Here is a 24,884-nt window from a genome sequence, read left to right as displayed (position 1 = left end):
GCTTCAAATCATTCATCAATTGTGTCAGTCACAACAACATTGGCAGCAGCAAAGTCTCTGAAATCTGCAGTGAGACTGAAGTAAGGAGCTGGGACAGCAAGCAGCCACAGCACTCTACACAGTGCTGTCTGGGCTGTGTAGAGCCATGGAGACTACATGCCCAGGACAGGAATGCCGTGGACACTGGTCTGTCCTCTGCCATGGACACCGGTCTGTCCTCTGCCTGTGCCTCCATCCCCACTCCCAGCAGCAGTGGGTCCCCAAGCCCCAGTATTGCAATAAGCCTGGCTAAGAATCCCTGGAAGTGATTAAAAGGATGTGGTTACTCCAGCTACACAGTTACTTGCTTAATCCCACTTTTTTATTTGTGGGATAATGCACTGCAGCTATGGAATCACTTATGCATTCAGGCCTGGATACTCAATTTGTGCTTTCTATGGTCTACTGGTTGAACTTCACACAGATTTATCATCCTATCACATTTTGTTGATAAATTTGAATTTGATACCATACAACTTGAACTTGAAATCATTTCCTATATAACTATTTATGGTTCACATCATCTTGGATCCATTTCTCTACAATGGATTAGAGTTCAGTCACTCATGGTCAAGCTTCCAAGATCAAGCCCTCATTATTTAAGGATGGATGAATTGCCTCTTTTTATATATACTGGGTTGTCTGTGTCTAAAGGTTCCTGTGCTGAATATCTAATTTCCTGTAGAAAGGCCATGGGTGTGACCTAGGAGAAATAAAAGTCCCTTCTGACAGAGAGCAAGAGAAACTGACAGGTGATCCCTAAGGTAAGTTGCCATGTTGTGCCATGTGACCCGGGGTCATTCTTCTACCTATGGCTTGGGGGCTGTGTGCCAGCTGGCTTTTGAACAACAAGCAGTTGCAGACTGGTTTAGGGTTGTGTGCTATGACAGTGGTGGCAGTGGGCAGCACTGCAGCGGCAGCATAGAGCTGTGGTGAGAAATAGCTGAGAAGGAAAGATTTTTCAGAAAATAAATACAGGGTCCTTCCAACATGGTGGCTGTGGGGACCTGTGGCCCAGTTCTAGATTGTTCTCACAGTGCACAGACCTCCTGAAGAGGACAGGTGTTTGAGAGTTTAACCCATGCACTCAATAATAGTAATCTGCACACATACCTGCATTAAGAGCTAAAACAGTTTGAAAGTGAGAAGAAAAACATGAAAAGTTAGAGTCTGATAGGATCAGAATTTTAAAGCTATATAGAAACAAATACAACACTAAACAGGATAGCCAGACCTCCTATCCATTGGTACTATTAAATGAGATTGGTGATCAAACTTTCATCTCCTACCATTTTATTTCAGGTCCTACAAGGCACAACATATTCAAAAGTTAATTATAAAAAGGGAGGGAAACTACATCACCGTCTTTGTACGCTTATCTTCACCCACCACAGCAGCCGATTAGCACTGCTTTATCAGAGGATGTTAGAATACAGACACATCAACAAAGCTCACTTATTAATTCTGTGAACAAAATTAGATCATTAGAGTTTGTTCCTAAATTATTGGATCAAAGCTGAATATTAATAAGTAAATAGATATTTCAAAACAAAGCAGTTCATAATCTACAGAAAACTCTCTTCTCTCCTCTCTCCCCTACCCCCAAATACAGTCTTCCCCATCTTTGAACTTATAAAGTTTTTTGTTTTTGCTGAGGTCACCTATACCTGGGGGAGCTACCGTATCTCCCTAGTCCTGGAATGGAGAAGCTTTCCAGACAGTTAACCAATCACAGGCCATTCCTATATGCTTGCCTTTTTTCTCCTTGCTACATTATACCTACCTTGTCTCTAACAATACTGGTTTTCTCACCATTCTACAAATTCAATGCTTTTCTGCCACTGTGTGTGTACTCACACCACTGTTTCCAACTAAAATGCACTTTCCTTCCAGTTTCAATACTAAAGTCCTATCCATTCTTCAAAACCCAGCTAATAAAATGCCTACTCTAGCTACAAGAACAGGATAGGCTCGTGCCTATCTGTGATAATCTAAAAAAGTCATTCAGGCTTTAATCCCAATGATTCTGATCTGGGATGAAGCTTCATAATCTTCATTTTTAGAAAAATGCTACCAGTTAATTCTGATGCACCAAATACTGGGATCATTTCTATTATAAAACATCTGTGTCACCACAAATTCATATGTTGAAACCTAATCCCTATTATGATGTTATTAAGAAGTGAGGACTTTGGAAGGTCTTGAGGCCTTAAGGGTGAAGCCCCCAACACTAGAATTAGTGCCCTCACAAAAAAAAAAAAAAAAAAACCTCCAGCCAAACATCATTTCATTTCCTATTATAAAAATAGTAAGCCTTGGTAGTAGCCTTTAAAACTGGAAGAAAATTTGTCAGTTTGTGGGGCATTAATTATTCACATTCATTGCAAAAGTTTGAGACTTGATACCAGTTAGTTTACCAGTACCTCTGGAAGTGGCTGAGGAATCTAAATATATGGTCTAATTGTTTGACAAACAACCATTGTCTCAGTTCTTCTACCTATGGAAAAAAATCATGGTTTTTCATTAAGGATATATCTAGTTAAAATTAGTGAACTATTGCTTTGCAAAGAAGCCTGAGTCCTATTTTACTTAATTTGTTTTGTATTAAAATTGTTCAATTAAACCTGGGAAGAAAAATAAGGTGTTCCTCTAATGTTTATATAAAAGCCATTTTTCTAAATGAGTTCCTGTGTGAATATACATACCATTTTATCAAAAACTAATAGTCTTTGCCTGAAAAAAAATCATAACACTACATATTAATTATCCAAAGTGGTGGTTTTATTTATGGCCTCTTTGACATAGCCTCATCTCAGTAGTCTCAACCCCAGAAGCTGTGAAGAAAATAAAGAAGGAACTGAATGTAGGTTTTCAACTGGAACAGTGGTTAATTACTTCTGTTCTACACTATTTGAGCTGTATGGTCAGTAACATGATAATGACTTTCAATTAAGTTACCTTTGCAAAACTAAGTTACCTTTGCAAAATTCTGCCAAGAAACAAAAATTGGGTCATATAAGGTGGGAGGTTGAACAAGTATTGTCTTGTTATCAGTGAACATATATGCTTAACCCCTTCATTTTTCCATTATCTGTGATTCAGAATCACTGATGTGTGTTATGGGGTTAAGGTCACTACTACAAGTGGCTTAAAGGAAGAGAATTAATAAGCTAAACAACTATAACTCTATATGTTCTATGAAACCTAAAAAATGTTTTTCAGACTGCTCTGTCCTAATCCTTGTAGCAGAATGATGAGATGGGAAGTATCCCATGCTCAAAAATTTTGTGAAACATTTTATACTCTGTATACCATCTTAGAAATTTATACAACTAAAGTTTCTGAAATTCCTGCAAGTAAAGTCAAAAAAAGTATTTATAGTGTTTCAACTTGCTAACCAATATCTTCTGATATTTTCCTGAACTAAATCCTGTTCTTGTGGTCAGATTAGGCATTTTATTACCTGGGTTTTGAAGAAAGGATAGGACTTTAGTATTGAAACTGAAAGGAAAATGCATTTTAGTTGGAAACAGTGGTGTGAGTACACACACATTGGCAGCCTGGCCCGAAAGATGGGATTGGAATTAGAATAACACATGCCACTGTGTTCCTCACAGAATATTATTTCTGCAAAAAAAATGAGTGAGGAAAAAAAAGTATCCTGTGCTCAAAAATTTTGTGAAACATTTTATGCTCTCTATACCATCTTAGAAATTTATACAACTAAAAGTTCTGAAATTCCTGCAAGTAAAGTAAAAAAAAAAGTATTTATAGCATTTCAATTTGTTAACCAATATCTTCTGATATTTTCTTGAACTAAAGCCTTATTTTGAGAACTGCCTATGAAATCAGAGTTCTGGCATGTGGGCATATGAATTTTGTCTTACAAATTGTTTTATGAATTCCCTAAACTTGTAAGAATAGATCACTGTGCCTAATAATTGATAAAAACAATATGGTTTCTGCTGAATGTTTGCATTCCTTCTGGAATCTGGGGTTTAGATATATACTAAGCAGAGGGTGCCTATATTACCAGTACCCAATAAGAACCCTGGACTCCGAGTCTCTAATGGGTTTCTGTGGTTGGTAATGCCATGCACGTTGTGACAGCTCACTGCTGCGGAGATGAGGTGCATCAATGTGATTCACTGGGCGAGGAGGCTTGTGCCTGCTTCCCTTGAGCGTTGCTGTTACACCTTTTCCCCTCTGTTGATGGTGCTTGGGATCCTATTACTCTAGCAAATCATAAGTGTGAGTACAAATATAGAGTCCTCCTAGCAAGCTGCAGAAACTGCAGGTTCTCTTGGAAACCCCAAAAACATATGGTGAGTATGAAGTCATGTTTTAGCGTTCACAGATCTTACAACTAATGATGGAGATGATACACCAGCACTTACCAAAATGATCACACCTATGACTGAAAGAAATTAATTTTTGACAAAATGAAAAGTGCAAATAAGTAATAGAAAAGGTGAATCTGGACTGGGGTCATCAGAAAAGGCTGGGCTAAGGAGGTAGAATTGAGCTGAGTCTTGACAAATGGGTTGGAGTTACACAGGACAAAAGGATGCAGACAAGCAATTTGAACAGAGGGAACATCACACAGGCTCTGAGATTTGTTGAAGATGACACACCTAATAAGCAACAATCAAGTATTTGAAACTGATTTCCAGAGTTATTGTTAAGGATGTTTTCCATGGCACTTCCAGTTCAACACTGCTCAATACCAACAGCATTCAAAAAACATTCAGTACATCTTAGCCTCCTCAGCCCCCTGTTTTGTCATCCCATTGCTGTGTATATCAATAGAAAGTACAACTATGTGAAGATGTTTATAGGATAGAATTTCATGCCAGAGTTAAAAGACCTGGTTGTATTTTTTAAAGTATTTATTGAAGTAGTATTACTTTACATTACTGTGTATGTTTTAGGAGTATGCAAATGTATGTTATCTACAAACCTTTTTATGAACAAATCTACCACCAAACCCCAATAACACTATACCACAGTCTATTGGGGTCCCTCTACACTTATTCATGCCCCGCTCCCCTTCTAGTAGTCTCAGTTCTGCAGTCAGATTTTAAGGGTTTGTTTAAGTTTGTTTTTGTTTGTTTGCCTTGTTTCTTTACATTCCATACATGAATGAAATCATCTCATATTTGTCTTCTCCATCTGACATATTTTGCTTACCAGAATCCCCTCCAGTTCTATCTATGTTGTCACAACTGACAAGGTACCATCTCTCTTCTTTTTTTTTTAATATAACTGAGTACTGTTTCATTGCATCTATGTACCACATCTAATCCACTAATCTGTCCTTGATCACTTAGGTTTTTTCCGTAGCTTTGCAACTATAAATGGTACTAAATTAATTTAGGTGACAGAGTAAGAATATTGGTTACCTTGATTAATAGTAACTGTAAATAGCATAAGAGATTTGAGGGTGCTAGTGATATTCTATTTCTTGATTTTGGTAGAGGTACATTAATACATATTTTATGAAAATCTACTGCCTTATTTATACAAAGTTTGTACACTTCTCTAGAGACAAGTCTTACTCAAAAGCTTACCAAAAAAAAAAATCCCTTGGAATTAGTATTTTTGTATTCTTTAGATTGATACTTAGGAGGAGGATCTATATTTAATGTTTTGAGAAACCTCCATGCTAGTGTCTGAAAGATCTGAAACCAAAAAATACATAGAAAAAATAGAGGTTGAACACCACCACTAGGGATGTCTTTGGGGATTCAAACTAAAATGGCAAGAGAAATAAGAGCAAAAATGAACAAATGAGACTCCATCAAACTAAAAAGCCTCTGTACAGTGAAAGAGATTATCATTAAAACAAATGAGAGAAAATATTTGCATATATCTGAAAAGGGCTAATTCCAAAATCTGCAAAAAACACAACCGAACAACTACAACAACAAAAAATCCCATCAAAAATTGGGCAGTAGAGCTAAATAGATATTTTTCCAAAGAAGACATACAGCTGGTCAACAGGCACATGAAAAAATGCTTGTCATCACTTATCATCAGGAAACAGCAAATCAAAACCACAATGAGATACCAGTTCACACTTGTGAGAACGGTCCATATCAAAAAGACCAGAAATGATCAGGTGTGGAGAAAAGGAGATTTCATACACTATTGGTAGGAATGAAGATCTGACCTTTTTCATACATATCCTATTAACTAGCACTTGTATCCCTAGTTATATACTCAATAGAAATTGTGTACATATACACAAGATGATGTTCATAGCAGCCCCAAACCAAAAAGAACACAAATATTTTCCATATAAATATGTATTAAATTGCATTGTATTTGCATAATGGAATATTATATATCTGTAAATATGAAGAAACTATTGGTGCATGAAGCAAAATGGAGGGATCTCAAAAACATAGTGATGAGCAAAAGAAACCAGAAATAAAAGAGAACATTAACATCAACTTACTTAAATGTTTAAAAGTAATCAAAGGTGACAGAAGTAAGGATATTGGTTACCTTGATTGATAGTAACTGTGAGTAGAATAAGAGATATTGAGGGTGCTAGTAATAATCTATTTCTTAATTTTGGTACAGGTACATAATACATAGTTTATGAAAATCTGCTGTGTTATTCATACAAAGTTTGTACACTTCTCTAGAGATAAGTCTTACTCAAAAGTTTACCCCCAAAAATCTGAATTCTTGATATGTTATCTTATCATGAGCAAACCTCTTTATTTGGGAAAAATCTCAGTTTCATTGAGCCTCAAGTTTCTTATCTATAAAATAAATGAGAACATCTGTTTGCCTTTTCTTAACCAAAACTAAATGCCTTAATTTGTGATATTGTCATCTGATTGGTAGACATGCTCTCAATCTGTGGTGTCACTTTAAAACTTCACACTTACTTGAGTTTACTTTCAGTGATTCGCCACCTAATTATCTGGTCTGTGGATTTCCTGGAGGTTCAGACTTCTTTTCTAAAATGTCTACCCCTAGGAGGACTTTCAGCAGAAGATGTAGAACTAAAAGAAAGTACAACTAATTTTCTTCTCTTTTTATTATTATTTTCTTACATTGTATAAGTTCCCAATGTTTTTCTACCACCATATCATCCATGAACCATCCCAGAAATAAAACCAAAAATATAGAATCAACTAATCTACAACAAAGGAGAAAAGAATATACACTGGAACAAGGAAAGCCTCTTCAATAAATGGTATTGGGAAAACTGGACTGCAAAATGCGAAAGAATGAAACTAGACCACTATCTCACTGCACATACAAAGAGCAACTCAAAATGGAGAAAACGACTTGAATGTAAGACCTGACACCATAATATATATAGAAGAAAAAATAGGTAAAACACTCAATGACATACAACTCAGAAGCTTCGTTGAGGTCTCATCTTCAGAAACAAAGAAAATGAAGGAAAAGATAAACAGCTGGGACTATATTAAACCAAAAATATTCTGTACAGCAAAAGAGACAATAATCAAACAAAGAGATATCCCACTGAATGGGAGAAAATATTTGCACACCATACGATGGATAAGGGGCTGATATCAAGGATCAACAACTAACATTTTTAATGTGGCACTGATTTTGATGGAAAAAATGGTATGTACTTAAATGTCTGTTACAGTATACTTTCTAGATTGTCAAAGTAGTATAATTGTGAATGCTACCTTGAATCTCTAAAAATTGATTTTGATTACAAAAATAAACAGTAAATGGTAGCAATTTATGTCATAATAGATCAGGCATACCGTATGCAATGACTCCATATGTTTTCACTTACACTCATACACACACACACACACACAAATAAGCAATGCATTAAGGTTGTCCATAAGACCTGGCTAATATTCACAAATTTAAATATACTTTGAAATTTTGCTTCACAAAGAATAGCTGTGGATTTTTGTTTGTCTGGGGCAGACTCTCCTCAGAGAATATGTTCACCTTCATTTTCTATATAAGCTGCTCCTTTGGAAAGTCTTCTATGATTCAATATGTATCAGTATGAACATTCCCTATTAAGCTTCCCATTTTGTTTTGGTTGCCAAAATTCCATTCTGCATGTACTCATACACAGACCACAAATCTGGTGGAAACAATATCGGTGATCAAACAGCAACATCTTGCGTGTGTGTGTTTATATCTTATGTGCACGCAATTATTTTTGAACCAGCCAGTAATTTCACTGCTGTCTTCAGGCAAGTGCAGCTTTAATTCATTAAAAGCTCCTGGCATTTCATCAACTGAAAGGAATACTAATGCAGACAAATGATGCATTTTTAAAGTGAAGCTTTCATTGTTGCAGTATCACTTGGCCAATCCACTCACTCATCTGGATTTTCTGCCAAATGAAATGGGCTAATAGGGAAAACAAATTTATTGGTAACATCTTGAAATTCACTTTTAGGAACCTTGATCAAACTAATCCTAAATCTGTCATTATGGTTTCAGTATTTAATTGAAATCCATTTTCTTCTGCAAAATCCACCAACTTTTCAAAGATTTCTTTGTAATACACTTTTTCATAATTTAAATTTTCTTCTTAGTTTTCTCTTGCTAGCATAATATGTGTATGCAAAAATATTAAAACTCCCTCAGTAAATGAAGAGATGTCTGTTTTGTACACCTGTGCTTGAGAAAGATTAAATTTCTCCTGATATGGGGCCTCCCCGGTGGCGCAGCGGTTGAGCGCTGGGTTGCGAAGCTGCCCGCAGCCTCTTAAGCACAGGTTCGATCCCCGGCTGCTCCCCGGCCACCAGAGGAGGGTCCCACATGGCGCGCAGACCTCTCCTGCCGCCCACTGCTCCCCTCAGCAGTGTACTTCGGTCCCTCTGCCTGCTCTGCTCCCCGCTCTGGCTCCGGTGAATTCTCTCACCCTCCCGCGCTTCTGACTGTACCCAGTGCATGTATAAACAAAACAAACAAACAAATAAATAAATAAATAAACAAAACATGCCTCTATTAAAAAAAAAAAAAAAGTTAAAAAAAAAATTTCTCCTGATACGAATTTTTCTGGAAAAATGATCTATGGAGTATTTTTTAAAATATGTTTCTCAAATAAATCTCTCTCTCTTTTTCTTAAATGTATATTTCTTTTAAACAATTTTCTTATTTTTCCAAAATTACATTTTCAGGATTTTTATTTTTGGGGATTGTGATTTTGGAGATTTTTAGACTTCAGGGATTTCTATCTTTCAGATGTCAATATTCAAGATTATGGCATTTGGAACAGAGTCATTTGAAATTATGATTGGCATCAAAAGATAGCACATAATCTATTTATTTGGTTATTTATTACATCTCACTATTTGACTCATACAAAATGCCTAACAGAAAGTTACTTTTTTAGTGAAATCATAGTTTTAAAACATTTAATATTTGTGATTTGATCTTTTTCATGGAAATCTGTCTTCTGGGTACCTCTAAACCCCTCATTTTAAAACAGGTCCAAGTCTTCCACCCCCAGACCCCAGGATTCTGCCCAGGATTACAAGAGCCTTTTGCATAAAAATTCCCTGAAATAAGAAAAGAAAGATAACCCCTGTCATTAAAAAAACAAGAGTTGAAAAGGTAAAAGAACAGAAGTGATAGGAAATGGAGCTATAGGTTAAAACTTTACAAAGGACAGAAAATATTACAGGTGAGGTTAGCATAGGTAAACCAAAGCATCACAGTGCTTGGATTTGGATAAGAAACAAAAGATGAGACCTTTTTAGTCCTGCCTAAGAGAAGGGGAGTAGTGTTTGTGAGGATCTGCACACAAGGGAACTAAAGAGAAGGAGACAATCAGCCTCTTCCATACGTATGATGGGCCCAGGCATCATCAGCAGGGCCTTTCTCTCTTCCATTTTAGTTAAGAGGCTAATGAAAAAAAAACAACAACGACAACAACAACAACAAAACCCAACAAACAGAACCATAATTAACATCATCTTCACTGTAGAGAGGTGTTCTAACTTAACTCCTTAAGCTTTCACAGATACATAACTTGTAGAGAGAAACGACAAGGTTGAAGGCAGGCAGGATGGGGTAGGGATTAGGGCTGAGATGTGGCACCCAAGAGAAGGAAAGGGGAGAAGTCATTGCCTATGAGAACACTCTTAGTAAGTGGAAGGATCACAACCTGTCTAAGAACAAACGTAAGAATTTTGTGGATCTTTGTTCTCTTTTCCTCTCCATTCAGCTATCACTTCCCTAACACCTTTTGTCTTATCTGTAAAAGAAAGACAGAAATGGATCATCTCCAAGGCCCTTGCTAGCAGCTCTGACAGGCTATGACTAATCCGCATGTGGTGTTTCATGCTGTACGCAACACCATGTTGCCTATGGGGAGAACACTGGGTACAGTATAGAATTATGAATTTGACCTTTGGAATTTAAACTGCTTTGTTTGTGTTTTCACTGTTTTCCTAAGGGAGCTATTCACGACACTTTAGTATTTGGAAACAAAAGTAGTCCTTAAAGCGAATTGGTGAAAATGACGATTATCCATCATTCAACGCTGAGGTGTGTCTCATGGGCTAGTTGGAGGACATGTGGCTATTTTAGGTGGAGAAATTAAGCAAGAGAGAAAGTCTATTATGCCAAATACAGTACCCACTAGAAATCCTGGGAAACTCAACCTCTTGAATGCAAAAGGATTTTGAACCACTTGATGCTTGAAACAACTCACTCTTGCTTAAAGGTATAAAAAAAAAATCTTTTCTATTTTCCTCTTGAAATATCACTAGCTGTCTTGGATATATTTTTAAAGTAGAAACATTTGGATATATTGTATTTTTAAAAAAGAGTCAGCAATATTCAGTTTACATTAGCCTTAAGGATTTGTGACTTTGTTTGCAGTTAAGTTGAAAAACAGTTTACTGTATCTGTTAACATTTGAACACAGTGAGATTTACCCACCCCATTTTTTGAGACTACAAAATAATTCTTAATACTTTTGATTAAGAGCCAATAAACTGACCAATGAAAGATGCAAATCATATCCATATTTCCAAGAGCTTCCAGCACAAGAGTTAACTCTTCTTTGGACATAAAAATTGAAAACAGTGGGCTTCCCTGGTGGCGCAAGGGTTAAGACACAACCTATGAAGCTATCAGCAGCCACTGCAGCACAAGTTCGATCTCCGGCCAGGGAGCTACCCACATGGCACAGCAGACTGCTCCTGACTCGCCTGCTGCTCCCCTCAGAAGTGTCTTTCAGTCAGTCTGCCTGTTCTGTTCCCCAATATGTCTCTGGTGAATCCTCTCACCCCCTGCACCTCTGGCCTGTACCCCAGTTCTCGTATGCATAAATAAATAAATAAATAAATCTTTAAAAAAAAAAATGAAAACAGTAACAACTCCTAAATCCACCTTTTGGAAATACCTAAGAGGAACCTCAGTTCAGGATGGCCTAGAGAAAGCCCTATATACTATATGGATCGTGTGGGACCCATTTTTGTGATGATTATTGCTCAGTAAGTGGTATTTGTAACAAGAACCCAGTGATAACAGATAAGAGTTGCTTTATACCTTATATCAGCTCATGCTGTCTATGGAGCCACTATATGAGACAGACTGATCCCAATAAGGTATGTCTAATGGTGGATCTGTTTGTCTCTGTTTTTTTTTTTTTTTTAAGGTTTTTTTTTTAAGATTTATTTTTATTTATACAAGCACTGGGGTACAAGCCAGAGGTGTGGAAGGCTCAGAGAATTCACCAGAGACAGAGCAGGGAGCAGAACAGGCAGAAGGACTGAAATACACTGCTGAGGGGAGCAGTGGGCAAGGCAGGAGGGGTCTGAGTGCCATGTGGGAATCTCCCAGGCCAGCCGGGAATTAAACCGGCACTGCAGAGGCTGCGGACAGCTTCACAGCGCATCACTCAACCCGCTACACCACCAGGAAGGCCTGTTTCTTTCTGTTTTTAAATGACTTTATGTGAAAATAACTTAATGTCACTTTGGAAAGTTATTGGTATGTGTTACTTTCTTCAGTCACATTCCTGGGAATCAATTCCTGGGACAGATATCTGTGAACAAGTTTACTGAGAACTCTCAGGAATAGTATCTTTGAAGGGTGAAGTAGACAAGATTAAGTAAAGGGAAAAACTGAACTGTGATACAGGCATAACAATACCTCAGCTATGAAACTAGGATGACCTTTCCTAGTCCTGAATTAAGGGAAGGAAGCCATGTCTTTGGACTGCCTTTCCTCCAAACTTTCCAGTCACTGGATAAGGGCTGCTCTTGAGTAAAGAGGGGGCATATATCCTTGAGTAACGAAAGGACTATTGGCCAATGGAAATTTCTAGTGAGCAGCTCAGACATAGGCTGACATTAGATATCAGACCTGACATATAGATAAAGAAGTGTCCATTCTAGGGCCTCCCCGGTGGCGCAGCGGTTGAGCGCTGGGTTGCGAAGCTGCCCACAGCCTCTGCAGTGCCGGTTCGATCCCCGGCTGCTCCCCGGCCACCAGAGGAGGGTCCCACATGGTATGCAGACCTCTCCTGCCGCCCGCTGCTCCCCTCAGCAGTGTACTTCGGTCCTTCTGCCTGCTCTGCTCCCTGCTCTGGCTCTGGTAAATTCTCTCACCCACTTGTGCTTCTGACTGTACCCAGTGCTTGTATAAATAAATAAATAAACATATAAATAAATCTTTAAAAAAAAAAAAAGAAGTGTCCATTCTAGAAGGAAGACTATGGCATTCAAATTACAATATCCACTACAGTTCATCCTCTGTGCTGCTAAGAACCAAATGCTCATAGAAAATTTTAATCATTATAAAGTGTCTATCTCTGTCTCTTGTCACATTTTTTTAACTAGAAGTCTATTTTATTTGATATACATGTGGTTGTCCCTGCCATTTTGGGGTTCCATTTGCTTGTAAAATTGTTTTCCAACTATTTACTTGGAACCTAGGTTCATCTCTGGCAGCATGTGGGTCTCCTGGAGACAACAGAAAGTTGGATTTTGTTTTCTGATCTAATTGACACCTCTTTTCCTTTTGATTGGTGAGTTAAGTCCATTTACATTTAGGGTGATTATTGATATCTGAGTATTTCCTGCTGTTATCTTATCTTTATTTTTCTGGTTCTATCTCTTTCCTTATTCAGTTTTTTTTTTGTGTGGATTTTTTTCTCTTTGAATTAATAGGAGCGCTTTTCTCAACATTTCTTATAGAGAGGTCTAGTGTTGACAAACTCCTTCAGTTTCTGTTTGCCTGGGAATTCTTACAAGAGACAGTATTCTTAGTTGGCAACTTTTATCTTCAAGTATTTTGAATATGTCATCCCATCCTCTCCTTATCTGTAGGATTTCCTAAAAGAAATTTTATGTAGGCCTCCCCTGGTGGCGCAGTGTTGAGCGCTGGGCTGCGAAGCTGCCCACTGGCCAGGGTCCCACATGGCGCGACAGACCTCTCCTGCCAAGCCCCCTGCTCCCCTCAGCAGTGTTTTTCGTCGGTCTGCCAGTTCTGTCCCCGCTCTGGCTCTGGTGAATTCTCTCACCCTCCCACGCTTCTGACTGTACCCAGTGCTTGTATAAATAAATAAACAAACAAACAAACAAATAAATAAATAAATAAATCTTCAAAAAAAAGAAAGAAATTTGATGTAAACCTAGTGCTAGTATCTTTATCTGTGTTCCCCATTGCCACCCCCCCACCCCCAGCCACATAAGCTTACAAGACACAGAAAATTGGTCAAATTGATTAACCATGTTATCAGGGAATGTAAGAGTTCTGGTTAGTATCTTTGGGATCTCTCAAACTATATCATTTGGATCCATGGAAAAATTAGGATAATGGTTCTGAGATCTCAGTGGACATATGAATCACCCAGGCATCTGTTAAAGTACCAGGAATCATAGGTTCTAAGTGAGTGAATTTAATTTTGGCATTTTTATCATGAACAGTACTCCAAGTGATTTTATCAGAGGTGTTTAAGGACAACACCTGAGAAACACAAACCCAGTGGAACCACATAAGAAGACACAGAGTAACTGCAATTCCATTTTTGAGGAGTTCTGGCCACTAAGAAGTCACAGAAATAATAGCTCTTGGTGAAATGCATTCTTTGATGTATTTTAGTATTGGTGCTTTTTAGGCAGTTAGGAAGGTTTCCAACCAATGAAAAATAAATAAAATGTAGGACCAATTGAGTTTTATTTTTCTCTGTTCACTGATGAAAGACAGACAATTGGTAGAAAATAGTTGAAATGACCCAAATAATGCTCAGGAGACTTGATTTGAACCCTGCTTCTCATCTAGGTATGCTGATGACTCCAAAGGCAATGTGCCACTTCATAACTTGGAATGTTCAGCAATTAACCATGATATATGGAGAGAATTCCAAGCAATTTTTGTGAAATGAAATGTGTACAATAAATTTATCTATCCTATTTGGTCACTTGCTATTGATAAAAAAGCTCCTGTTTGACTATCTGAATGTAGCATTCATTAATAGATGGATTAATAGCAAGCATTAATAGATTCTTTAAAGTACTATATATGTCCATCATTTTTAGAACATTTTTAATTAAACAAAGTTCCTCTTTTATTTTTCTCCCCTTCAAAGGAGTTTTTCACAACTGAGACTACATCAAATTAAAGAGCTTCTGTATAGCAAGAGACAGTAACCAAAACAAAGAGACACTCCACCGATTGGGAGAAAATTTTTGCACACAACACTAATGATAAAGGACTGATCACAAAAATATACAAAGAGCTGATGAGACTCAACAAAAACAAAGTAAATAACCCAGCCAATGGGCAGAAGAGCTAAAAAGAAACTTCTCCAGGGAAGAAATGCAATGGCCAACAGGCATATGAAAAAATGTTCAACATCACTTGTAATCAGGAAAACGAAAATCAAAACTACCATGAGATACCATCTTACAGCAGTGAGAATGGCACATATTAAAAAAACTAGCAACAATAATTCTTGGTGAGGATGTGGAGAAAAAGGAACTCTCTTGCACTGCTGGTGGGAGTACAAAATGGTCCAACCACTGTGTGGAGATTCCTCAGTCTGCTAAAGACGGAGGTTCCATATGATCCAGCAATTCCACTCCCAGGTATTTACCCAAAGAACACAGAAACATTAATTCAAAAGAACACCTGCACCCCTATGTTTATAGCAGCACTATTTACAATAGCTAAGCTATGGAAACAACCCAAATGCCCAAAAATAGATGACTGGATCAAGAAGATGTGGTACATATACACAATGGAATATTACTCAACAATCAAAAAAGATAAACTCATGCAATTTGCAGCAACATGGATGGAGCTGGAAGGGATCGTGCTTAGCGAAATAAGCCAGAAAGAAAAGGAAAAATACCGGATGGTCTCATTCATAGCACGAATTTAGAAAACCTAAATTAGGGACCAGGAGAAAGACTAGTTTTAATAAAGTAAAAATCAAAATCAACAAGCAACTATAAACCAGAGACACACTATGGGGGAGGGCGGGGAGAAGGGAGTAGGATCAAAACAAGGGTGGTGGGAATTGTATGGGGACTATAACCAAGATGAAATGCATACATTGTACAAAAATGAAAAATGGTATAAAAAATACATAAAATAAAATTTAAAAAATATAAAAATAAAAAAGTGGGAAAAGGGTTTTTCCTTAAAACATCTATAGTTGGTTCCACAAAACTTCACACATTGTCATATATTTCTTTTCCAATGTTTTTTTTTAAATAATTTATTCTTTTCATCATGTAACATAAGGATTCGCCACATCAGATATCACCACAGCAGGGTACCCATCACCAAATCACCCATAGTCTACCACCATAGTCCTTTGTGCTTCCTTCCATCTTTGTTCCTACTCCTCCTCCCAGCCCCTTTTGGATGTGATCATGCATTTCTTTGCCCATATATATAAAGTAAGAAAATTCATCAAAAATACTTTGAAAATGAAAAGCAGTTACATTTCTATAAAACTCTAAAATTTTTTAAAAACTGACCATGATAACATGAGGATAGCTAAATGAATTTCCCCCAGTGGTGTAATGGAAAATAAGGATTGGTGGTCTTCTCTATTTTTTTTAAGATTTATTTACTTATGCATACAAGAGCTGGGGTGCAGGCCAGAGGTGTGGGGGGGTGAATCACCAGAGACAAAGTGGGGAGCCGAACAGGCAGATCTACTTAAATTCACTGCTGAGGGGAGCAGCAGGCAAGACAGGAGAGGTCTGCTGTGCCATGTGGGTCACCTCCCTGGTCGAGGATAGAACTTGTGCTGCAGTGGCTGCCCATAGCTTCATAGTGCTGAGACTTACCCCCTTGTGCCACCAGGAAGACCGAGTCTTCTCTATTTTTAACCCTCATATCTCCTAGCATAAATTGAAGCATATAGTAGGTGTTTACTGACTTGACGGTATTTTATCACCATCGGTAAGACCACACTTATTCTTTGCTGCCCCCTCTCATTCAGATCTTATAAGATACTACCTAGAATAGTTTAAATATATCTTGTAACAGCTATAAGAAAATTGTGTCCTCTATATGAGGGACATCTAGCATCTGCCCTCTTTTCCACTTTTTAATTTTCCCATGACAGAAATTGTATTTGACCTCAGGCCCCCATTTCTGATAAGCCTGAATATGACTCCAATACCCTTCTCAATACATAATCCTGGATTTCCTACCAGTCAGTTAGGGTTCCTTATCAATCAATCAAGATTTGGGGTGATACTTTAATCATACTTCTCCTGGATACTAATTCCAGGTGATAGGGCCATCTGGACTTCTAGGAAAGAAACTAGTTATGGCATTATAAAACTTGGGCTTCTAGGGCCTCCCTGGTGGCACAGGGGGGTAAGCACAGCACTGTGAAGTTATCTGCAGCCTCTGAAGCAAAAGTTCTATCCCCGCTGGCCAGGGGGCTAACCACATGGCATAGGACACTTCTCTTGTCTCGCCCGCTGCTCCCCTCAGTAGTGTATTTCAGTCAATCTGCCTGTTCTGCTCCCGACTCTGTCTCTGGTGAATCCTCTTAACCCCTGAACCTCTGGCCTGTACCCCAGTTCGTGTATGCATAAATAAATAAATTTTTTAAAAAATTAAAAAAGACAGAAAAAACCTTGGGCTTCTAGTGCTGACACTGTCACAAACAAGCTGCCTGACTCTAGGCAAGAAATTTAACATATGAGAACCTCCATTTTCTCATCTGCAATAGAAGTTATTTGAACCAGATGCTCTCAAGATACTGCCAGTTGTGATACTTAGTGATTTAGTGAATAGGAGCCAATCAAGATCTGGTCAGGCTTTCAGCAGTCATAAAAATCCAAGAAAATACACATTTTCTCTTGTTCTTCTACCAGAAGAGATCATGTGTTTTATGTAACTATGAGCTTGTGTTTGAAAATTCTTAATTATTCTTTAATTATTTTAGTCCTCTGTGAAGACAGCAGTCACATTGGTGACTGCACAGGGTTTTTGAAAGTGTCTGTCATAACTCAATTGTACCACAACCATTTTCCAGGTTCCACTATAATAACACTTTGAAACAATAGATGTATCTGTCCCTTAATGCTAATACAATGGGCAAGCTCTAGTTCTAAAGCAAAAACATTACACTATGGTCCATTTTGAAAGGCTGTGAAAAATGATGTTTCATGTCTGAATCAGAAGACTTCCACTGACAGTAACTCAGCCAAGGAATATGTGGTTGGCAAAAACCACAAAAAGCTTGCTGCCCTCTTTGTCCTGCTCTAACCTTGAGTTCCAGGATGAGCTCAGCTGTTGTATTACGTCTGGAGTCCAAAAGTCACCTGTGTCTTCTGGTGGTTTTATCACCAGCCCAACCAGACCTGCCAGTTACTGTGAGGTGAGAATTATATACAGCATGGGACATGTAACCTGTAGAGCAAAATAATGGTATTTTCTGAAAGAGAAAGAAAAACACTTGAAACAAGACTGAAAACTATTGATGTCATGAAGAAACTTCTTGAGTGGTCAAACAGAAAGAAATGAGAATAATCTGAGCTGTTTGCTAAGTTCTTGACTGAAATGCAATGGATTGCACATATTTTGTCATCCATGATTAGTGCTCCCACAGACACTCAGGAAGCCTGGTTCATCTGAAGGAGACTTGCGTGTACATGATCTTTCTTTTGCTATTTCCCTTTATCCCCACTCCACCCCGCCTGCAACACACACACACCTCTCTATAACAACCTAAATATTTTTATCACAATTTATCTGAGGACTTTCATCACAAATTATCTGAGGGCTGGCATGTTTCTAGTCTTAGAAGAAAAAGAAAATCCATGATTCACTGTAATGTTGGCAAACACACTCACTGTGATGAAGCTCTTTTTCCCCATGTGCTGATTTTACTAAGTCATACTTGCAACCCTGTTTTTTGTAGATAGAAAACCCATTTAATTTGTATTTTACTGGAGATTCATTTAATTATTTACTAACTGGGTGTGAACTATATACAAATCTTATTCCTCAAAGACATCATGGTAAGACTGGAATTTGTGAGGCATCTGAGAATTCACAAAGTATCCTCCCATGTGGGAAAGAGTGTTAAGGATTATTTATTTTGTAGGAATCTAACATTCTAAGAAAATTATAGGGAAATATGAGTACAGGCAGTAAGCTAATTAAATCTGTTTATCACCATATTTCTAGCCTTCTGAGTTTGAACAAAAAATCAAACTTGTTTCCTGAAGGAAGGCACTAATGCTGAGTTGACTAGTGGGTACCCAATGGCTGGGTTTTTATTCCTTCAAATAACTCTGGAATACCTCTGCTATATTCTACATTTTCCCAGGGAAGAAGGCTTAATAGTGCCTCTCTTGTTACATTCTATACAATATGTAAATTTTAAACTACCTGGACTTTTCAAAATATACAATACATAAAGTATGATTTCATGAAGTTAAGTGCACAACAAAAGTGGTCCTCTGACCTCATCTGTTAATGAATGCAGTTTGTCATGGTGACAGGGAGTTATCATAATAAGGAGAAAAAAAGTAGATCTATAAATATCTGTGAAAGTTTTCTTTGGTTTAAGGTACGCTGAGCTGAATTCTTCTTTGATATTCAGAAAATGCACACACGATAAACTATGTGTACCTAGAATAATGCCTAGGACAAGGTCAAGTTCTTGATCAATATTTTTTTAATGGAAATGAAACATTTTCAAATGGAAGGCAATATATCCACTACATTAGCCTGAAAGCCAAAGAAGACACAGCCAGGAGAGGTATTCAAATCACCACTGACAATCTGAAAGGGCACCAGAAAGGTCTGGAGACCTCCTGCTGTGCCAAGCTGACCTTTTCACAGCTGGAAATGAAGGAAGGATTTAGGGGATCTGGGGTTGACACCTGGATAGTAGCATGCATTACTCAATGATCTGGGCAGCAGTTATTTACAAACCATATGGAAGAATGTCAGTGTTCCAACAACCAGTAGGGCCATGAAAACCGCACCCAGTCTGCCCTGGGACCAGTAGGGCAGTGGTCACTGCAGCAGTAACAACATTCCTTATCCCTCTGGGGGATGAAGCAAAAGCTATCATCCCCATCCTCAGCATCCAGTTTTCTCCTTCTCGTCTCTCAGGTAGAAAGTGTTAATGGCTTGGTAGGTATAAGATAGGGTGCCAATCCTGGAGCTGTTCTTTGAGAGAGAGGCTGATGCCCAACATGTAAATGCTTAGTAACTGCAGTCAGTTCTGATGAGAATAAATGATTATAGCACTTGGCCTTGGAAGAGACCAGGGTGACCAGATAGAAGTGCAGGTGTCTAAGCAGTTAAACTAATTCAGAACTGCTGTCACATTTGATTCAGAAAAGGAGCCAAGAAAAATATGGACAAGTTAGAACATGAATGTAAATATTGATCTAGTCCACTCTTTTATAAGCTCACCATGTATCTGAAGAACATTTCTCCATTATAACTAAGTCACATGGATAATAATATTTAAAACGGATTTTCCAGTTTTCAAGTAGATGTTGTCTTCACATTGCAGTAAGTTAGATGTTATTTTATATTAATGTACTGGAACATACTCAGCTCAGGTTTGTGGTCATGCAGTTAATGGAGATTTCTATTCATTCCTTGACACTTTTTGCCATATACTAAGTTTTCTTTGCAGAGATTACACATCCCATTCAACCTTTCTTCTCTTGTGGCTTGATGGTTTGCTGTATACCAAAGTAAAAATAGCAGTGCTTACACTTGTAATTCTTGAAATTCTCTTAGAAAAATATTAAATCTAAATTACTCAGAACCTGAGGGAAATATAGTTACCTTTGGGCTAAAGAAAAGGAAATATCACTACATTTTTACCTTTCAAGAAAAGGTTAAGTATCATTTATACAGGAAAGAAATGTATAGAAAAGCTACCAAGAATCATGTGTGAGGTACACAATAGATATATCAAGAATAATTTCTTTGTTTATCTTCCATCCTCTGAAGAAGTGTTAACTAAAGTCCTGGATTATTATCTTCCCACATTTAATGAACTTATAGTCATATTTGACAAGGAATTAACTTTCATAGTATAAGGTGAAGAACCATAAGTGAAGGTAAATTTACTATATAGTTTCTCTCTTAGGGAGGAAAGGAACTAGCTTTTTAGGCAGAAAAACTCTACAGGAAATTAAGGAACACATCTATAGGGACTATTAAGGAAATTGGTCTTAGTCCTTCCTACTAGCTACTTTCTCCAGTTATTACATATAGTTAGTTCTGCTGTGAACTGTTCCAGGACTCATCAGTAAGGATGGAACCAAATAATCCTGCTTAAGAAACTAGTGTCAGAAGTGGTTGTTTTTCTCATTTCACAGAGGCTCACAGTTAATAACCTTGACCAATAGTACTAAGTCTTAGCCTACATGACTCGTTTACTAAACACTATGCTTCATGAATAATTATTTATTATTTTATGCCACCTACAGAGTGATAATTTGTTATAGTAACCACAGAAAACTAATACACCATCCATGAATCAGACAAAAATTTCCAATGCTTGCCCAAGAGGCATTTATTTCAGGTTGATGATGCCCTTCCAAATATCCTGCAAGATATTATTTAAGAATTTTCATAATGGCTTTCTATCTTGAGTGTCTCTGATCCATTTAATTTTCTTATTTAAAAAATACAGGTTATTAACTTCACTTAGAAGAGGTGTCTGCTGACATGGAAAGTTTCAGGAATGGCACAGAAGAGAGAGAACAAATGTTATGGTCCTGAGTCTGTTGAGGTCAAGTCAGATAAGACCAGATAAATTCCTACATTGTGAGTAAAAGCAAAGTATCTTTCCAACATGTACTAAGGATTAGGAGAGTAAAACTCCAATGATCATTTATATCTTCCTGAGCAAGTGACTTATTTTCAATAGGTCTCAGTTTCCTCAGTTGTAAAATGAGAGTGCTAGATAGATATAGTAAGCAACTGTTTGAAATTTAGCATTCTATAGTTCGATCTAGAGTTGAAATTTTTTAACACAGACCTCCTTGTTGGCTTAGGGGTTAAGTTTCAGTGTTATCACCATGAGGGTGTGCACCATGGCCAGCCAGGGAGCTAACCCACATGGCGCAGCAGACCTCTCCTGTCTCAACCCTTGCTCCCCTCAGCAGTATATTTCAGTAAATCCTCTTGTTCTGCTCCCTACTCTTTCTCTGGTGAAGCCGCTCATCCCCCACTCTCTACCCCTCCCCAGCTCTGACTTACATCCCAGTTCTTCTATGCATAAATAAATAAATAAATCTTTAAAGAAATAAAAATTTTAACAGATTCAGTTTCACGGACAGTTGTGTTCATCTCTATGAGTATTCGACATCTCACTACCTTCGTCACAAATACCTAGAATTTCACCCATAATTAGATAGATAGATAGAGAGATATATATATACATACGCATATATGTAGTATGTGTGTGTTTATGTTTGAGAATATTCTGTCCATTCAAAAACTTCTGGTAAAGTTTTACATTAAATGATTGTCATTATAATTTTATTAATTTTCATTATAATTTTCATTGTTATTGGATATATTATGCTAATAGTATATATTGTCTCTACCAATAAACAAAAATCTGCATGAGAGAAAGGAACTGGATCTGATTCATCACTCAATCCATAAGCCCTATCACCTAAGTGACTGGCTCAGAGTAAGTGCTCAAAAAATATTTGTTGGATATGCCTGGCAGACTGGTTGACTTATTCCCCATTAAAGGGTATCAGAAGACACATGTCTGATAGAAAGCAAGAGAAGGTCTCAGGAAGGATAGCATTTAAAAAAAAACACCAAAAATTCATTATCTGTATCACCTACCCAGCTATCTTCTGACAATGTGGCTGAATGTACAGACATTTCATTTGTGCCAGGTTTTTTCTCATAGCTCTAGTCCTCTTTCATGTTTTCTTTTGGGGAGAAAATTGGGTGTGCTTTGTCAGAGGTTTGGTTTCTTTTTAAAACATTCTTTCTCTCTCTAAAGCACCATTAACTTGATAATTGAAATAAAAGAGACTTAATTTGTAACTGGGACTGAAGCAGTGGTAATTAGAAACAAATGCTGTATTGCATTTGAATTTTTTCCCTTATTATTAGCATGCCTATTGATTCTTTTTAAATTACTCTGTTCAGTTGAATTTCAGTAGATGAATTTCAGGTATTTTTCCACTAAAAAATGACAGCAAAGAAAATTGCCAAGTAATGAGACATTAAGCAAAGTAATGAGTATTTTCTTGGGCTACTTGTCTTGATTCTTCTGGCTATTGTTTTAAAAAATTAATCCAACTTATGAGGAAGAAAACATGGTAAGTTATGCTTCACTCTGACAAGGAAAATCAGTCTATAAACACAATGTTATCAAGGGCAGGACTAAGTTTGATTTGTAAGTGGTTATCCTTTTATATTTACTTGTTAAAAAATATATCTGATGGCCCTCAATTTATATCTTTAGGAGAAGGTACTGACAATAAGTTAACAATACTCTACTCAGATAAGTGAACCTGTGTTTACTTTAAATCCCTTCCATTATAGAAGACCAAGATATTTAATATGTTGCATTTCTTTTTAGGTTAATCTGGAGGCTGCTATCAAGAGATATGAGATCCTTTTCCACATCCTTCTCAGGCAAGTCATTCAAATTACAACCACGGCTTATAGTACAATTTTTATTACACTCTGATATGGTTATCTATTATATCCTCTCTCTATATATATATAGATAGGTAGATTCACACACACACAAACATAAATATACTCAAATAAATATGTTACAAATAACTTAATGGCACAATTTAGCTGGACATTCTTTAGTAAGTTAAATTTCTTCCCTTCTTAAATGAATTTTGTATCCATTAAATTTGGTATTGGGAAAGTGGGGTCCTTTCTAACTAGTCTATAGGCACAAGATTAAGTCTAAATTACTTCCTGCCCAGCCACTCGACCCCTTTTCTTTGGTGTTAGATGTTTTTGATCACTGTCCAGAACTTCCTTTATACCTACAGCTCCATCTTCTCTCTTTTTTTTTTTTTATAATTTTTTTTTTTAATAGAGGCATGCTTTATTTATTTGTTTGCTGGTTTGTTTGTTTGTTTTGTTTATACATGCACTGGGTACAGTCAGAAGCGTGGGAGGGTGAGAGAATTCACCAGAGTCAGAGCGGGGAGCAGAGCAGGCAGAAGGACCGAAGGACACTGCTGGGGGGAGCAGCGGGCGGCAGGAGAGGTCTGCGCGCCATGTGGGACCCTCCTCTGGTGGCCGGGGAGCAGCCGGGGATCGAACCGGCGCCGCAGAGGCCGCGGGCAGCTTCGCAACCCAGCGCTCAACCGCTGCGCCACCGGGGAGGCCCCATCTTCTCTCTTTTGAGATTGTCTTCATCACTCTTCTGCTCTTCACTCTCCAATTACTTTCTAAATGTCTCTCATTGTCCATTGCATAGGAAATAACATCCCTTTCTGGTTCTACCAATGAGAACTTTAAAAAGTGTCTCCTGTCAGTCAGGTTCTGACTTATTATTAAAAGATTACAATTCTATTTCTAAACATGAGATATAAACAGTGAAAAAAAAATGCAGGGTCCTATCATGGGATTGAGCTTTTTGAATAAAAAAACAGCTTTAGCAGAATATGATTAGAGCTACAACTAGAAGAACATGCAGATTTGCATATAGCTCTTCTCTTATCCAAGTCACCATTTTTGCAGGGTGTCTCAAAAGATCTGGGAAATCCTGGATTAAGTTCCATGGGGGAATTGAGACCCCCTGAGAGGTTTATCATAAATAGTTACAATCACAGGATAATTTCACATTATCATTCATTCATTAACCCTCTCGTCAACTACCCTAGACTTCAAAACAAAGCAATCACTAGTCAAAAATCTCTCCAAATAATGTAGCAATGTTCATCTGCCAAGTATTTATTTCAGGGGATAGAAAGTGTTATTGTAATGCTGATAAGTACACGGTTTTCCTGTATCAGACCCAGAAAAAGATGGAAAAATACAGGGGCATGACTTCAGAAATTCAGAATTCTCCAACATTTATAACTTGCTTTCCTACTTAGCTACTATTCTGGAGTGTCATTAGCTTCTTACCTGGAAAGAGAGATTAATGACCACATCCATTTATCATATATGTTAGTTTTGAGGAATGTACGTCATATTCTAAGTACAGGGTCTCTCATCAGTTTCTATCTAGTAAGTGGCTTGGTCCCAAGATACTAGTATAAGACTAAAGAAAACGTCACTTACTCAATAGAACAAGACAAAGAATGGAATAAAGAAGAAGAGTGTGAATTATAGGAGCATAGCGAGCTGTAGTAAAGAAGCTAACAAAGAGTCAGCAGGATGGCTTTCTGACTTTATAA

At 37.5% G+C, this 24,884-nt stretch overlaps 1 long non-coding RNA gene across 1 annotated transcript in view; it reads right to left on the bottom strand.

Moving 5' to 3' along the window:
* The window catches only part of LOC129145312 (uncharacterized), a 105,209-nt gene that overhangs the window by 60,159 nt on the left and 20,166 nt on the right, over positions 1–24,884 (bottom strand). The window lies entirely within an intron of this gene.

This window comes from Talpa occidentalis, unplaced genomic scaffold, assembly GCF_014898055.3.
Source record: "Talpa occidentalis isolate TD23 unplaced genomic scaffold, MPIMG_talOcc4v2.1, whole genome shotgun sequence".
In the NCBI taxonomy this organism is placed as follows: domain Eukaryota; kingdom Metazoa; phylum Chordata; class Mammalia; order Eulipotyphla; family Talpidae; genus Talpa; species Talpa occidentalis.
The sequence above is the reverse complement of the archived record's forward strand: the minus strand, read 5'-3'. Positions and strand labels throughout refer to the sequence as shown.